Source organism: Rhincodon typus, chromosome 1, assembly GCF_021869965.1.
Source record: "Rhincodon typus isolate 14 chromosome 1, sRhiTyp1.1, whole genome shotgun sequence".
NCBI classification, from domain to species: domain Eukaryota; kingdom Metazoa; phylum Chordata; class Chondrichthyes; order Orectolobiformes; family Rhincodontidae; genus Rhincodon; species Rhincodon typus.
This window is the reverse complement of record NC_063332.1, coordinates 159286016-159302376: the sequence shown is the minus strand read 5'-3', so window position 1 is coordinate 159302376 and position 16361 is coordinate 159286016. Positions and strand designations below refer to the sequence as shown.

The window sequence follows — 16361 nt, the reverse complement described above, 5'->3', positions numbered from 1 at the left end:
GATTCCTTGGGAATCTCACCCAACAGCTCAGTTGAAGAATTGATCAGATGAAAAGTGAAAGATCGTGTGAGGAAAATTTATCTGGGCCTGTGGCAGACTGGAGTCTGTGAAACTCCCTTATCCCAAGATTCACCTCATGCTTAAAATTTGAAGAGAAAAAAATGTTTCATATATTGTTGGATCTTCTAACCAGGTGGTTTCATTTGTTTAAAGATATCATCTATTATGAATCTTAATTCACAGGTCCTCTTACTACTTATCAGTACTTCTGCATACTCCAGGAATTTTAATACCTTTCAGATTCTCCCCATCGAATAAAAAGCTCTACTTGCCCCATTCTCAAGATTTATCAATAGTATGTTTTATCGCTCATAAGCTTTAGTCAAGACTTAAGTCCACATGCATTCTGTGGTTGCCACATATTCAAAATCTTCATTCAGTAATGTTGCTTTCTTGCTTATGTGCACGTTTTCTTCAGTGGTGTCCTCTAACGATAGGAGCAGCGTATTTCCTGCTTATCCACTATTGCCATGCTTCTCATGTTGTATTGCCCCTCAAACACATTTCCATTCTCCATTGTAGCAGCAGTGGAGCCTTATCATCAAATGAATGTAACATTCAGCCATATTTCACATAACTACTTTTAAAAAATGAACACTTCCTTCTACTTTTATACCTGTTCATTGCTTCCCTTGCTGCTTTTAATGTATACTTTTTGCAGCTATCGTGTGAATGTAACTGTTTTCATGACTGCTAATTAAATCATTCTTGGGAATTACTTAGTTGAAAATTAGTTGTAATATTATTTTGGGTCATATTTAACATTTTACAAATAGGCATTTTTGCTTATTTGGTTAAAAAAAGCAAAATATCAGTCCGTGCAGCATTACAGAAGCAAAAAAGTTGATGTTTCGGGTCAGGACCCTTCCTCAGAAATTCTCCCAAAACGTCAGCTTTCCTGCACCTCTGGTGCTGCCTGGCCTGCTGCGTTCCTCCAGCTCCACACTGTGTTGTCTCTGACTCGAGCATCTGCAGTTCTTGCTATCCCAAAATATCTGTCCATTATTTGATTCCCAGTTCCTTTCGGTGTTGCTCCAGAATTGAAGCATGTAAACTGTATTATTTGAAATTAACTACCATTAGGTAATAGCTAGACTCTTCATCAATGGTGTCACAGCACATTGTTCTGGGGGCTGATGAAAGAAGTTCACCTTAACCAGGCCTCTGCACATAGTGTAAATAATTAATAAATGTTCATTAGCTTGCTGTACTATGGTGTTCAGTCCACCCTTGTCTAAGGCCGTACAACCTGCTTCTGATATTAGAATCCCTACAGTATGGAAGCAGGCTATTCAGCCCATCAAGTCCACACCAATTCTCCGAAGAGCATCCCATCCAGATTCACCCCCACCCAATCCCTGTATCCTGCATTTTCCATGGCTAGTCTACCTAGCCCGTGTGCCCCTGGTCACTACGGGCAATTTAGCATGGCCAAGCCACTTAACCAGCACAATTTTGGACTGTGGGAGGAAACCGGAGCACATGGAGGAAATTCTCGCAGACACGGGGAGAATGTGCAAACTCCACACAGACAGTCAACTGAAGGTGGAATTGAACCCAGGTCCCTGGCCCTGTAAGGCAGCAGTGCTAATCACTGTGCCACCATACCACCCCAATACAATGGCTGTGTTTACTAACAATGCCATTGGTGGTGCAGGGACCGCATATGTGTAGAAACATGTCAGTGCCAGAGACAAAGTTTATGGGATCACATTGCATGGTAGAGTGCCCATTAGGGGGAAACACATATAGAGTGGAAATGAAGGTGAGTCAGCAGGGACTGCTTTTGAAAATATGGAGTAAATTGAGGCACAAGATCCTAGTCTGAGTGTATATGGGCTGTCAGAAATTCCCCACTCCCCCCACCTTCGGGGACAGTCGGAGCGCAATGTTGGAATATGTGGAGTCAGAGTTGGCGTTACTCCCCCACCTTACCCTGCTTTGAGAGCAGTCTCAGCCAGTTAGAGATGGTCATCTTTCAGCCTCATGCTGTAATCCAAGGTGGGTCATTGTCCTTTAGGATACAGTTGATCTTTGTAAAATATCATGTGTCCTGGTGGTATGATGCCACCATCATCTGCACTGATAGCTGCCATCTTGTCTGGCCACCTTGTTGTTGGTAATGTGCAATTACAATTTCTACTGACAGTTCAGTTGTCCTACTCTGTATTTTCTACAGAGCCACAGTGGCTTCACCAGCAAGATAAATAAAGTTGTACACGGTCCTCTATCTGACAGTGTTCTGAATAAGCTCATTGTCAGTCTTAGAAATTGTAGCATAGATTTTCTTGGCGTTACAACAACCATTGATGCAACAACAGAGCACCATTTAAGTTATAGAGATGGGCAGGAGAGCAGGGAGGTGTCTGAGTCCCAGTTAAAATTCTTTGTAGAGGAAGATATTATTTATAGTGGGTGCAGTTGTGAGACACTCACTGCCAGAGATAAGGATTTGGCAACAGCCGCGAGAGGAAGTAAATTTATGGAGTTTGAAACAAACTGCCACATTTTTAGTTGATGTTTTCCATTTTGTTTCTGAATTCTTGAATTTAAAGAATTACTTTCCTGCATCTCAGATTGTAGCACAAATGCGTATTATATGAGAGATATGGCTAGTTACAGAGGATAGAAATGAATCTATTATGGAAGGGTATGGGTTGTACAACAGCCCATGGTAATGTATCTTCACCTTTCAGGCACAACTTGGAGGTGAAAGAAGGTAATACTCTGAGAGATAGAAAGCTACTAAATGAACTAACATTATCAAATATCTCAGTAGCATAAAAAAGATCTGCATGAGTGGTATAGGTTGAACACAGGAAAATGCAGAAACATGTTAAAAGGGACAAAGCAATTTGGAAGAAAATGTAAAGCAGCTGAGGTTTAGCAGAACATTTAAGTAAAATTCTTCAAGTGCGACAGACGATGTCAAGGTTAGTCAGAGCGAAGGTGAAAACATCAAAGGTGCAAACGGAAGATGAATACAAAACAGTAAATTTTCTGAATGACCACTTGCTTCAAGTAATCACAGGAGAAGGCACACCAAAGCCATTCAGGGTAAAATCAATGCATCTTTGCAGCTTAATCCATTCCTGTCTCCTCCAGCCATACAAACCTCAGAGAACTCTGTGCTCTTCTGGTTTGGGCAAATTGTGCATCCATAACACATTTCATCACGATGTCGAGGTGCTGGCGTTGGACTGGGGTGGACAAGGTCAGAAATCACATGACACCAGATTATAGTCCACCAGGTTTATTTGGAAACACAAGATTTCAGAGTCTTACTCCTTCTTCAGGTGTTACTGGGAGAGATAGTATCATACACAGAATTTATAAGTAAACGATCAAAGGGTCACACCATTGATGAGGATGTACCAAACAAACCTAAGATGCTGTTAAATCTTTAATCAGTTAGAAGGTTTTAATTGATTAATATGGATATGTAAATCTCCGAATTCAAGTCCCTGTCCTGTGAGAAATAAAGGTTTTATCAGTGTGAAGGAAATGTGACATTTTAGATCAGACAATGCATGTTAGGTGTGAGGCCTTGTTTAGAATCTGTTTGTGTTTTGGTTTAGAGTCAGGCTGGTTTTATTTCTAAAGTAGGAATTTATAAAATGCCACATTGACTGACTGTCTGTAAATTGTGTGATTTTTGAACGAAATGGCATGTATCTGCAAATGCAAGTTCACCCCATAGATTTACATGTGTGTGTCCATGTGTGTGTGCGTGTGTGTGTGTGTGTGTGTGTGGGAAAGAGTGACAGCGAGGGGGAGAGACAATGTGTGTGAGAGGGAGAGAGAGAGTGTGTGTGTGTGTATATGAGAGAGGATCTATGTGAGAGTGCGTGTGTGCGTGTGAGAGACAGTGTTTCTGTGAGAGTCTGTGTGTGTGTTGTGTGTGTGTGTGTGTGTGTATGTGTGTGTGTGAGTGAGTGAGTGTGTGTGAGAAAGTATATAGTGTGGTGGTGTCACCTGTAGTGCAACAAGAACCCAAGATCCCGGTTGAGGCCGTTCTCATGGACACGGAACTTGGCTATCAGCCTCTGCTCAGCGACCTTGCGTTGTTGTGTGTCCCGAAGTCTGCCTTGGAGGATGCTCTGTGCAGCAATCGCCAAACCGGGATGCCCCCTCCCAGTGGGGAACACCTCAGCGATCAAGGATATTCGGCCTTGGATCTCAGGTAAATGCCCTCCAGGGGAGACTTTGGGGTACACAGCAATGCAGAGTTGCTGAGCAGCGGCTGATGGCCAAGTTCGGTACACATGAGGACGGCCTCAACTGTGATCTTGGGTTCATGTCGCACTGCATGTGACTCCACTACACTATACACTGTCACACACACAAACGCACAGGCACTCTCACATACATCCTCTCTCATACACACAATGTGTCTCACCCACACAAACACGCACACACACTCTCTCTGACACACACACACTCTCTCTGACACACACACACACGCACACACACTCTCTCTGACACACACACACGCACACACACACTCTCTCTGACACACACACACACGCACACACACTCTGACACACACACACTCTCTCTGACACACACACATGCACACGCACTCTCTCTGACACACACACACACACTCTGACACACACACACGCACACACACTCTCTCTGACACACACACACACACACTCTCTCTGACACACACACACACACACTCTCTCTGACACACACACACGCACACACACTCTCTGACACACACACACACACACACACAGTCTCTGACACACACACACATGCACACACACTCTCTGACACACACACACACACACTCTCTCTCTCTCTGTCAAGCATGCGCCCACACACCCACACACACCCACACACACACACGTGATACTACCTCTCTCACTAACATCTGAAGAAGGAGTGAGGCTTTGAAAGCTTGTGTTTTCAAATAAAACTGTTGGACTATAACCTGGTGTTCTGTAATTTCTGAGCATTTCATCACACCATTGGTGACTATACCTTCAACTGCCTAGGCCCTAATCTTTGGAACTCCCTCCATCTCCATCTCTGTCTCTCTTTCAGACATTCCTTAACATCATTTTTTTTCTCTAAACATCTCGGTTACTGACCTTTTTACCTCAATGTTAATTTTCTTTCCCAATCTGATATGTGCAAATTGTTTATGTGATGATTATGACTTTGTTACAAATGAGCTGGAGGAGGTTAAGTTGGACTGAGAACAAATATCTTGCTGGGGATTGATGATATTTTTCCATCAGTAGACAGAGAGATCAGGGAGATTTCAGGCATTAGATAGTTATAGTTATTTTTATGATTATAGTAATGGTAAAAGTTATGAAAGGGTGACTGAATCTTAGTACAGTAACCCCTCGCTTTAAGTCATTTAATTTTAAAGCTGTTTCTTCTTTAAAGTTGTATTTTTCCTCTTTTTTTCTTATTTGAATCACCATTTTAATTTTCCATTGTTTATGTGTGTTGTTGACAATCAAAGTCACCATATTGTGCATTGCCATCTCTGTCAGCAGAGTCCATGGAGCAGTGCAGTTGGGAGTTCTGGAGTTGGGCCTGGAAGAGACCCACATCAGCCCTGCTCACTGCCTCACTCACATCTTACTTGCTGCCCTCTCCTACTGACTTGCTCACCACCCCACTCCAAATGTACTGTTGATTCATTGTCTCCACAACCATCTTACAGAAACTGACGAGAGATCAAGAGGGCGAATTGCTTGGAATCGGGTTAAAGAATTGTTGGTGACCGGGGGAGAAACTCATTAGGGATCAGGGAAACTCACTTTGGGATCTACTGCTTGTAGAAAAGTCTAACGCATTTAATGTTTGGGTTAAAGATGTACTTTAAAGAACACAACTGGAGTGGTAAGTGAGGAAATACTTTAGACTGGAAATAGACAAATGTGGTACCCATCAGACACAGCTAATTTCAGATCTGACTTCCACATTTTTAATCAGTTTGGAGCAGTTGGGATGTAACCTGGGTCAAATGTAGTGACACTACCACTGCTCCACAAGAGCTCCTCAGATTATACTTCCAATGTCAAATAATTAAATAAATTACTAAGCGGAGGATTATCTATCTCAGGTGAGACAATTGAATGTCATTCACTCACTTTGAAATAGATTGTGAGCTGTGATACTCTTTAATACACAATTTAAACCTTGAGGCTCATTACCAAACAAACAGTTTGTTGCAGTGACCTCAATCTCTTTTCAATCTGAGTGGAACCATTTTGTCTTAAAACAGTGCTATTAACCATAATCTATTCCTTAATCCTTTCCATGAAGAGAAAATGCACAACCAAATGTGACAGGCTACTTTAGCTGATGTTTACAGGAGTTTGCATACTCTGGTTCTGATTTGACAAATGTAACACAATAAACTTTTCTGGAAGAAGATTGTAGATTTTAGTTTATTCAGTTGTCGGTAAGTGAAAGATTGTTCTTTTTAACTTTAGGCAAACGATATATGAACATTCACCCTGTGTCTTGAGTCTGCTCTGTCATTCAGTAAGGTCTCAGTGTTGCTGTCATTACTCCTCATCCTGCCTACTCCTGATAATCTTTCACTCTCTCACTTAGAGTCATAGAATCATAGAGTCATAGAGCATGGTAATAGACCCTTCGGTCCAACCAGTCCACACAAACCATAATCCCAAACTAAACTAGTCCCAACTGCCTGTACTTGGCCCATATTCCTCCAAACATTTCTTATTCATGTACTTATCCAAATGTCTTTTTTTAAAACATTGTATCCATACTTACATCTACCACTTCTTCTGGAAGTTCATTCTACACACAAACCACTCTCTATGTGAAAAAAATGCCCATTGTATTTTTTTTTAATCTTTCCCCCATCACCTTAAAAATATGCTGTCTAGTCTTCAAATACCCGACCCTAGGGAAAGGACACCTGACATTCATCCTATCTATACCCCTCATGATTTTATAAACCTCTATAAGGTCATCCCTCAACTTCTAATGCTCCAGTGAAAAATATCCCAGCCTATCTACCCTCTCTCCTTAACTCAAACCCTCCAGTCTTAGCGACATCCTGGTAAGAAATCTAGAAGTAAGTCTAGAAATTAGCTTGAATCTCAGGAGCAGCTGCAGGATGCACGCTACTCTCAGTCCATCATTTTTGAATCAAACATCGATCCACTTTTGACTTAATAACATTCAAAAAGTCTGCTTTCCCTGCCTTTTGAGGATGACAGTTCCAAAGTCTCATGAACCACTGTGAGAAAGTATTTCTCCTCAACTCTGTTTTAAGTGAGCAACAACTTATTTTGAAACAGTGAGCCCTTGTTCTTGATTCTCCCGTAAGAGGAAACATCCTTTCCACATGCAGGATCTGAGATGTTTCATTCAAGATGCCTTCTTCCTCTTCTAAAATCCAACAGATACAACCAGTCCGTCCAATTGTTGTTCATGAGACAACCTCACCCATTCCAGGCATTAATTCCCTCAGTGATCATTCGCTGAAAACAAACACAAAGCAAGAAAGCTGCTGAAAGCCTCATGGCACTTTGATAGCGGTCTGCACCACAGAAGTGGTCAGCACAACCAATATTCAGAAGCCTTGGAAGGATGTTAGGCTCACTAGCACTTACTCAGAATTCCTTCAAGAGCCATGGCCCAATCGGATGAATGTGGTTTGCCAAACTTCCATCCAACACCCTCGGCATTAGGGTAATCCCAAATGTCTGTCACTGTTTCAAAGTCATTGCGATCCTAAAGCCAGGAAAACCAACTGCTGTCTCATTGCTCTTCTCTGATCTACAAGCTGGATGAATGGCTGAGAGTTTACTGGATAAAACCAGATCTCAAATGAGCAGATGGGCTTGAGAGGACGGAGAAGATGCAGTGATCGGTTATTTATTTCCACTACCAACTTTGAAACTGAGATCTAGAAGCAGCTGAAAACCAGAGCCTCCTTTATAGCCAGGTAGTTGGTTTGTGATACGGTCTGGTGTTCTTAACTTACAACAATCATTCAAGGTTGCAATACTGTTTGATTTTTCAATGCCCCACTGAGCACCATAACTCTTACATCCATCTTAGTGACAAGACTGGCCAATAACAAGACGCTCAGCAATAGTCTGTCACAGGAATCAATGCTGCATTTGGCTGTGTCAATATCTAGGCAATGGGTAAGCCCCATGCCAAATCCCTAAGCTTTGTCTCTGCTGTCAACACAGCACTGTTGATAAAGGCATCTTGCCAAACAAAGCAAGTGGGGCCTGCGTGATTGCTGCTTCCCAGCCTGGCGTTACTGGCTCAATCGGGAGCACTCAGTTGTGTTGGCGTTCCATCTGAATAGCAACTTTACTGGGAAACGTCTTAAAAGTTTGTCGTGCTACATTTGTCACATCAGAATCCCTGGAGAAGGGTCTGGGAGCTGCCATTCTGTCCCCATGGCCACCCGGGTTCTTTAAGTGTGAGTCATGGCTAAATTATTCTACGCTGAAGAAAATCTTCTCCATTCATTCACAGGATGAAGGCATTGCTCGCCAGGCAGTATTAATTGTTCATCCCAGATGGTAGTTAAGAGTCAACCACATTGCTGTGGGTGTGGAATCTCCAGGGGCAGTTAGGGAAGGACAATAAATTCACATCCAGTGAATGAATCAAACCAAATGATTGTCTTCCTTTCATACCACTAATTGAAAAGTGAAAGCTAGGGCAAGCCCTTACTCGAAACTCTTTGTAACATCATGGGAAAAGTACAGCAACAGTGACACTAATCCACTCTTGTTTCTACTCTCCCTCGTGGTCCTACAGCCAGCACACACACATTGCAACTGTGCAGCTAAACATTGCCATGTTGTCTGTGTCAGAGGCATTAAAGACCGCTCCATCTGAATAGCTCCTGATCCTGTCCTTCATTTCTCCACCTCCCATTCCCTATGACGGCATCATGCACCGTGAAATATAAACTGCTGTTAGCAACATTGACTTTCCGTAAAAATACTAAGTTTTGAAAAATGCACCAAGGCAGCTCTTTCGGTTTTGCCGGTAAATCTGCAGATCAGCAGCTGGTATTCATGTAAGTGGGATCATGTCACCATTCAGATGGAGTAATGCGATTGAATGCATAAAGAGCTGACATTCAGTTCTCCTGAGGAAACAGAGGATCCCATTAAATGGATAAGCAAACTATACATCCCATTTCAAAGCAAAATACAGCAAGGCTGGAGATCTGAAATAAAAGCAAAGTGCTGGAAAAACTCAGCAGATCTGGGAGCATCTATTGAGAGAGATACAGAGTTAATGTCTTCAGTTTAAATTCTTCTTCAGAAGAAATCCTAGTTTCTGTTTTAGAGATAGTAAGAACTGCAGATGCTAGAGTCAGAGATAACACAGTGTGGAGCTGGAGGAACACAGCAGGCCAAGCAGCACCAGAGGAACAGGAAAGCTGACGTTTCAGGTCGGGTTTTTTGGATTTTCTGAAGAAGGGTCCCGACCCGAAATGTCAGCTTTCCTGCTCCTCTGATACTGCCTGGCCTGCTGTGTTCATCCAGCTCCACACTGTGTTATCTCTGGTTTCCGTTTTGTTGTGCAATAACCTGCAAAGAACAGAATTAAGAGTTATACCCGTGTTTTATTTAGGAATTTCTATAGACTGGGAAACAGATACTAAAACTATAACATGCTAAAATATTCTACAATCAGAGCTAGAGTACGACTCAAGCACGTTTGGCAGGTACTTTGCATAATATGTTACAAGGTGTTTTATAAATTCATTCAAAGGACTTCAGCATCACTAGCAAGGCCAATATTTAGTGCCTTTCCCCAATTGTCTGATGATTCACATTCTTAAATACAACTGAGTGGTTTGCTAGGCCATTTCAATGGCCAGGAGGTCTGAAGTGGCATAGATGTTAGACTAAGTAAGAACAGTAGATCGCCCTCACTGAAGTCAGGCTATTTGTTGTGCTGCAGTATCTGTCTCAGCCACCAGATGCTCTCAGTGAGCTGTGCTATTCATGCATCCTTCTTAATGAAGGAAAATTAAAGTTAAACACGTTTCAATTTACTGAAATGGTCCAATAATCTTAAAACTTTATTTTCCATGGTCTTATTCTCCACTTCAAAATATTTTCCTCATAACAGATGCACAGAATGTTTATCTTCTATTCCAGGTTAATATCCTTACACTCCAGTCATTGAGTGGGTCAGTGATATTTAACTTAAGACAACCTTGGATTGCCTTCTTAAATGTGATTATTTACTGCACAGTCACATAACACAATTATGGAGACCTAATTTTTTTTATGGACTATTTAATTTAGTTTTTTCAATGGGGTTACGGATATGTCAGGGAATTTATGATAGAATTCTAAGAGAAAGGCAGAACTGGGCGATACCCTGAGAATTGCAGGTAATATTTATGAAACACTTAATAGATATCTGATTGTCATTCAGAATTACAGAGAGACAGTGAGACTTGTGCCGTGCCAAAATTCAAGGATGAGGTGTCATTGCTCAGTCAAAGCTAATTTTCTAATAGGGGACAATCATGGATTTACAGATACTTTTTAAATCAAGCTGTTATTATATATCTCTGAAGCAGATGGGACTAGAACCTGTGTCTTCTGAACCAGAGGCAGGGACATTACCACTGCACCACAGAGCCCTAGCCATTGGCTTTATATTTATAGATAATTGTAGTCATCATTTATTATACTCTTAAAAACAACACAATTTGAGGGAGTTTCAATGAATGTTGGCATCCTGATAACATTGCACAGTGCAGTTTGTGCAATGTTGGCTGCACTTTGCTTTGCAGTTGACTAATGCCCCAGTTGAAAGTCACCGTCCGCTGAAGGCTTAATGTGTGGCAGTGGAAACTAGTTTGAAGCTTGCAACTCATTCCAATTTCAGATGGGAATTTCAGGTGTTAAAGATCTAAGGTGTCTGTCATCCAAGAAAGCATGCGAATAAATAGCAAAACTAAACAATGCTGGCAGCTTGATTGAAGGGTAGAAATGGCAATTCTGGTCAATAGAGACAAAATGCTGCTAACCCCTGTTGTAGCTATTTTCTAATCAACTTGCTGGGAGAATGTTATGATGCTCTTCTGCAGCATGTGAGACATGATCCTGGATCTTCTGGCCTAGAGAAAAGAACACTACCAATGCACCACAAGAACACTCAAGTAAAGTCATCACAGTCTTGGAGGACCATAGATCATTAGAGAGAGACAATTCGTGGTGGGTCTAACCCAAGGGTCACCACACCTCAGAATGAGTGATGTAGTGAAGAAGGCAAAACATTGGTAGTAACCTCAGCTGGTGTGGGAATTGAACCCATACTGTTCACATCATTCTGTATTGCAGACCTGCTATCCAGCCCACTGAACTAACCAAGTCCATCCAATCACTGACCTGTATTGTTAGAACACACCTCTGAAGCAGGTGGGATATGAACCCAAGTCTTCTAGCATTCCATCACAAGAACCTGGAGAGCCACCAGTTGCTGTTATATGGATATTTTGAATATTTTGAATCAGTGCTTTTTTTTCTAACTCAGAAGTGTTATCACACACAACTGAGTAACCTCCCCACCATCAAAATCACTGCAACTTCTTTTTTTAACTTACTGACTATCACCAGTGTAACAACTGAGTGGCCAATTGAATATTTGCAAGCAAAGCCCATTATGGGCAATGTGGGGCGCAGCGCCCGGGGTGGGGGGGGCGGTGGGGTGGTGGGGAATGTAGAGAGAGAAGGAACTAAACCAAAATGGAGTTGGAGGTGCAAATAAAGCACAGTATCCCTGGTGGTGCCCACATGTCTCTCTAAATGCATCAAGAGCATTGATGGACACAGCATGCTCCTTCCCCAAGGACACCTGGGCGTGGAAGATGGGTAGACAGTCCACAGAGATATCCCCCTCCACAGCCTACTGCCTTCTTTATAGCCAGCCTGGGCTGGGCCAGGAGCAGACCCACAAACGGGTCCTCCAGTTTCAATCCCTGATGTATTTCACAGTTGATTAACAGTTTCCAACTGATGACACCTTAGACTATTTCTACTACTCCCTGGAATGTGCTGTGAAGTGATTGTGGGCAAAAGATGTGCAAATATTGAGAGAACTTTTCTCTCTCAATCGACCAGTGTTATAACTGCCCTTCAACTGCTACCACAGTCAGATCAGCTGCTTTTTTGGAGAAAATTAGGCAACAGATGGCAATCCACTCTCTAAATTAAATATATTAGTTTTTAAGTGCTGTAATCTTTCAATTATGTTTCTTTATGTTTTGAAGAAAAACCACCTGATTCCCAGAAGTATGTTTTTTGCACAATTTTGACAAAATATTACATGGCAGTTGTGGAGGTGTTTTGGGAAAGAAGTCACTGTTGTTTAATTGAAACAGTAAAATATGACCTCTTACCTTTATTTCTTACAGTTTCTATTGCCAAAATGTTTAATTAATGTTTTAACTAACCTGTCTTGTGTGGGATTTATTTTCCTGATTGCCTTACAATCGATGGTTTTTCAAAGGAATGCTTCCCTATCATCATATCAGCCTGGATATATTCAATTTTTATAGATGCACCATAGAAAGCATTCAATCTGGATGCATCATGGCTTGGTACGGCAACTGCTCTTCCCAGAACTGTACGAAATTACAGAGAGTTGTGAACAGAGCCCAGTCCATCATGCAAGACAACCATCTATCCATTGACTCCGTCTATACTTCTCGCTGCCTTGGGAAGGACGTCAACGCAATTAAAGACCCTTCCCACCCCGGTTATAATCTCTTCTAATCTCTTCCGCCAGGTAAAAGATACAAAAGATTAAACACATGTACCAACAGATTCGAGAGCAGCTTCTTCCCTGTTGGATTTCTGGATGAACCTCTCAAATTGTAAATTTAATATTGATCTTGCTCTTTGTGCACCTTCTCTGCAGCTGTAACATTGTATCCCTCGCTCTGTTTTATTACCTTAATACACTTTGTATGGTATGATCTGCCTGTACTGCATGCAAAACAATACTTTTCACTGTACCTAGGTACATACAACAATAATAAACCTAAACAAATCAAACATTTTTTTCAACATGGAAAAGAAAATCGATTGAGTATACAACCAGGTTCCCAAATTACTATTGTCCAATTGTGCTTCTGCCCAAGATGACCTTTAGCCTCAGTAATATTTTTCATAACCAGTCTGTTTAAGATGGTTCCTGTTGACCAAGTATCTAACTTTCATATGTGAGGAGCTCATGGAATTCTTTGTTGCTATGATCATACATTACACAAAGGATCACCAGGGCAGTTCATGCCTTTTCAAATCAGTGACTGTTTTACAACAAAGACATTCAGCAGTCAACGAATATCCTATTGTGCAAAGTAGTTATGGTCACCACACTCCTGTACTGCAGTGAGACCTGAACTGTCTATCAGGGACACATAAAAGCACCAGAGAAATTCCAACAACAATACCTCTTCTACACCCTCCAAATTCAATGGGAGGGCCATCGACAAAACACTAGAGTCTTTTTTGAAGTCAGTTATGTAAATATTCAGGCAGAACTCAAAAACAATGATGAACCAGACACCATGTCCTCATGACCATAAACCGTCTCCCTGCGTGGTCCTCAGTTCTCAAATGGTGAGCTTTCCAAAGCAGTGCAAAGAAAATGATGAACTGAAGGTCACTATAAAGCATGATAGCTGGTACCTTGATGACTGGGAGGAGCTTGCTACCAATCATTCAGAGTGGTGACAGGTTGGCCAACAAGCTTCATCTCACTTTGAGTCACAGCATCTTAACGATGAGGCAGAGTGGCGACAGACAAGAAAAGGAAAGGAAAGAACTGCAGATTCTGCGTTCAGGATCTCTCTGCTGGATGATGTCTAGCTTCTTGCATATTGTTGGATTGCATTCTGTTGGTAAACATCTGTACAGATTGTACATGCATGCTGCATGAACTCTGTGTACAACTGCTCACTATAAGTTAGATTTGTTGTCATCATCCTCTTTCAGGGTAGGGCTACAGGCCTACATAGGCTAATGTATTAGAGGAAGACCACTTGGTAAAATGATGTAAATTGTGTGATTTATATATATATTTTTAAATAAGTTGTTTTAGAGTTTGGACCAGAAGTTTCAGATCAGAAGTATTGGGTAAGAACCCTGAAGGTGTTGGAAGCTTAAAACATCTAAATTCACTTGTGTGACTAATCAAGGAAAAGGCTACCATACTCTCAAGTCCAGGAATGGAAAAATACAATTAATTTAAATTTATAGATGAGATAAAGAAGCAAACTCTATCTGTTGTTTGAGTAATGTAAAGTGAGGATGTTGGGATAGGTAGGATTGTATGTTATTATAATCATAGAATCCCTACAGTGTGGAAATAGGCCTTTTGGTCCAACAAGTCCACATCAAACCTCAGGTCATCCTACCTAGACCTGTCCCCCTATAACCCACACCTCCCTGAACACTATGAGCAGCTTAGCATGACAATCCACCTAATCTGCACATCTTTGGACTGTGGGAGGAAACCCACACAGACATAGGGAGAATGTACAAATTCCACACAGACAGTCACCCAAGGCTGGAATTGAACCTGGGTCCCTGGCACTGTGACACAGCAGTGCTAGCCACCATGCCACCCTGTATGTTTCAAAGTCTTTCAAATTGTGTTATGTGCAAATAGCTGGTTAATACTGTTTTATCTTTTCTTTTGTGTAATAATTGTCAAAAGCAAATCTTGACTTTTTTTTATGTATTTCAGTAAAAGACAGCCTTGTTAAATCAGAAAAGAAATGATCTATCTAGCCAGATTTTAGTCTGGGATCAGACTTGTCTAGTAATAATATCAGCTTGGATCATTATCAGTCAGAGGGTCCTGCAAGATTTGAATGAACTGGATTGAAGGGTGAGCTGTGTCTTTTTTTTTAAGATAATGGATATGTGCTGGTTCTAGAAATAAAAATGTTGAGTTATGGCGAGGTTTATTGCGTGGGATTTTAAGACGGTTTTCGAATATTGCTGGAAATGTAAGACATAACAGTTAACTATTTGACTAAAGCTAAATAAAGAAATAAAAGGCTGGCAATAAAAAGTGACATAAAGAAATGAAAATGCTTCCCTTGTCATAATACCGGACATACCAAAGCCAATTCCTGGAAATTTAATGGGAGACTGACTGCACTAGTAGAAATGTCTAAGAAATCTTCAGAAAAGGAGAAATCAGGGAAGGAAATAGGTATCAAACCTGTACCAGTCGTACTTGAAAGAACATGTTAAACCATAGTAAGAGAGCGATCTCTCAAGACAGTATATGTTCCAGTTTCTACTGTTGGGTTGTCACTGTTGGTAGGGGGTATGGCAGGAACTTTGTAACATTTTCAGGCTAATGTTTCATTGATTGTTCATATTTCTGTTTTTCCCACCTAGAATGTCACAAATATATAGTTATTTCATGAAGTATTTTGTAAAGAAAGCTAATCTGTCGTTGAAATGGATCCAAGGAGTGTCACCAAGTGGTTTCCAAAGGTCCTTGTGCATGCTGCTGCTTTTGGAACTGTACTTTTCTCAAGATGAATCCCAAGAAGCCTTATGAAATTTGTTAAATGTTCCTGAGACTAAACGGAAATCCAATAAGAATGGCTTTCCTAAGGGGGAGGGGCTCTGTGAATACTTGCTCCTACTTAAGCAAAAACCCAACAGAATGAGATGGAGAATTCTAGGAGAATGAGTGGCAATCAAAAGGTTAATTGTCTTGAATAATTTTTCTGGAGTTTGTGCCCCAGACCTTGGCTAACTCAACACCTAATGTGATCATAAATCCACCTGTGGGAGCAATTTTCAACCATTTGACTACAGAAGCCATCACTGCTGAAACTGATTTCAAAGCTTTCAAGTTTTCAAACCCTTCATCAGAAAGACAATCTTCAAACAAACCAGGCCTGCAGTGCAAGTAGAGACTGATTTCATTTTCATCTTCATATGTAACTTTTATTTGTAACTATCTAAATATGTATTTGTAATTTATTTTTCAGACTGTGCTGGGAAACTGTTCAAGAAAATTTCACAAAGGGACATGAAATATGTAATTGTATTTTACTTAAATATGATCACTTCTTACTTAAATAACTTTTCAGCAATTGCTGTGCATTAACTAACTTTTCATCGCGAATAAAGCATAAAGCTATACTGAGATAACAAGGTGTAGAGCTGGATGAACACAGCAGGCCAAGCAGCATCAGAGGAGCAGGAAGGCTGACGTTTCGGGCCTAGACCCTTCTTCATTTCAGAAGCATTAAGCCCATT

At 41.1% G+C, this 16361-nt stretch overlaps 1 pseudogene; it reads left to right on the top strand.

Annotated features, from left to right (window-relative positions):
- Positions 1-4079: 4079 nt before the first annotated feature.
- LOC125485734 overlaps positions 4080-16361 on the top strand; it is a 23558-nt pseudogene continuing 11276 nt past the window's right edge.